This window comes from Etheostoma spectabile, chromosome 16 (genome assembly GCF_008692095.1).
Source record: "Etheostoma spectabile isolate EspeVRDwgs_2016 chromosome 16, UIUC_Espe_1.0, whole genome shotgun sequence".
Taxonomy (NCBI): domain Eukaryota; kingdom Metazoa; phylum Chordata; class Actinopteri; order Perciformes; family Percidae; genus Etheostoma; species Etheostoma spectabile.
In genome coordinates, this window is record NC_045748.1 from 23,487,544 (window position 1) to 23,490,256 (window position 2,713).

Below are 2,713 nucleotides of genomic sequence, written 5' to 3' on the forward strand. Positions count from 1 at the left end.
CAGCTATCAGGCTCCTCTACAGTGGAATCATCTTCTGGTCCGGGTTAATTATGTTGGTTTTAGACTGCCGGGGGACTTCCTGTGACACACTGGGCTCCTCTCTCTTTCCCTCTGTGTGTATCCATGTCCCAGAAATGCGTGTTACTAACCTAGCTCTGGAGAACTTTTATTCCCCAGAGTCCTTCCGTTTTTTTTCACCCAGAAGTTTTCCTTGGATTAGGGTGGCATCTAAATCCTGGTTGCAGCTGTTGCCATAGCCCTGGTCCGCACCCTGCTGTACCCTGCTGTACCCTGAGTTTTAGTTTTTACACAAAAATACCCAAACTGTACAGTTTACAAAAGGGAGTGAAGCTTTGAATGTGGTTTCAGTCAAAGCACCCACACATTACTGGAATAAGGGGAAGTCTATAATGCAATCTTCTTCCTGTCATCTGTATTTATAGAAACATTCCAACACTTTCCACAAAGCGGTGAATTTTCACCCCATCCTTGCTTGTGAATGACTGAACCTTTTGGGGATGTTCCTTTTATACCTAATCATGACGCTCACCTGTTTGGGGGGGCAGTAGCTCAGTCCGTAGTGAGCTGGGGTAGGACCCGGAGGGTCACTGGTTCAAGTCCCCATATGGACCAAAAGTACGGAGTGTGGATTGGTGGCTTGAGCGATGCTACTTCACCTCCTGGGCACTGCCAGGTGCTGTTGAGCAAGGCAATGTTCCAATTCCAATGAACCTGTTCACCTGTGGAATGTTGTAATGTTATGTTTTTGTTAGCATTCCTCAACTTTCACCGTCTTTTGTCCCAGATTCAAAATAAACAAAGTTTTTTTAGAACATTAAATATCTTGTCTGTGTAGTGTATTCATTTAAATATAGGTTGCAAATCTTTTGCATTCTGTTTTTTGGGCTGTATGACCTTAGTCCCGGGATTTCTCCGTTGCCCCCCTGGAAATTCTGCCGTATTTCACTATTTCCGGTTGGATATCCAGGTACTTCCGCTTTCTTTGAGTTGGATTTTTTTTGGGGAATTGGGGTTTGTATAAAAAATTATTATAAACTAGAATTACAGTCTTGCCAGTTTACGTCCATGTCTGTCCCGATTCAGATAATATATGAAGACTTTGATGTCATTTACTAAAAGATATTAAGTTAATTTGCTGGCAAAACATGGATGCTTTACACATCTTCAACATAACAGCACAGAGGATCCATACAATCCCAAGATTAGTGTCACCACTTCGACCAAATGCTTCTGTTCCTGAAAAACCTCATCTGTGCTGTGTTTGTGGATGTTCAAGAACCAGACAATCCTATTACTGTAACACACATGCATGTTTATTGCACATCAAACCAGTGGCCATAAATTGGAGCATGACAAGAACGTGATGACGACAATGTCTGAACATTTAATAGTCTTTGCCCCAGGCATGTAACAACACGCTAAATTAAAAACGTGAAAGCAACAGCAAACATGGGCCCATTAAAAACAACTGTGGTTGAGCAATACACACACACACAACACAACACACACACCAACACACACACACACACACACACACACACACACACACACACACACACACACACACACACACACACACACACACACACACACACACACACACACACACACACACACACCACACACACACACACAACACACGTGGTGTATGTGGTGTGCTGTCGTCCGGTACAGGCTTTGTATAAGAAAGTTAAAAGTAAATGAAAAGCTCTACAGAGAATGATTTTAGATCATGAGGTAAGATTAATTAATAACTACCACTACTTACTAAACAAGACCAAATCAAACGCATTGTTGCAATGCTGTTGCAAAGTAGATCAACCAACATACGACAACTTTGCTGTTGTGACAGCCAAATCACTTATAGTGGTAAAAGTACAAATCTAGAAATGTAGCAAATTTATTGCCATTTTGACAGTGTGATTTTAAACTATAGGAGGATATTGTTGGCCTGATGGTGGCTCCAGACAAATTGCCAAGGTGGTGGTGGTGGTGTGGGGGGGGGGGGGGGGGGGGGGGGGGGGGAGTCACATGATGATGAAAACATTCAGCATCATCCTCTGGGAACCAATGATATCCATGCCAGTTGTAAAGTCACTGAACTACTGTATAGCTTCTATTTTTAGCATGTTGGGATGTTGTGAAATCCCAATTGGGAATCCCTTGGAAAGCACTACGTTACACACAGCTGTGACTCACACTTGTTGCACTAGTACTGGTGAGGTAAACCCTCCAAATGAATTTATAGTTGGTTATATCATTACACATTAGTCATACAAGACTCCACTTTCTCACAAGTTCAAGACTAATTTCTTCATCGTCAGCTCTATTAGCTCGTCACATGTCACAGGAAACTGTCGCACTTTAATTTAAACTCTTTTTTTTGTCACGCTTATGGCAAGGACATTATAGCCCGACGTCGTCATACTCCGATTCTAGTCCGAATAGGAGTCTGATGCTGCTCCATGGGGCTGGGATTATGGGCCGTGTTTCAATCAACACAGGAAAGACCAATAAGAGCAACGGAGTATGTTGAACGTTTGTTGAATCCCGTAGGGTTAGGGCGGCAAAAACATCTTTCCGATCGACGAATGGTGGAATCTACACATCTCAATTCTTTGTTGTCAACGAATTCAACTCAAGCGCTCTTTAGGTTGTTGGTTACGTTACTGTTGATCATCTGTCCATCATC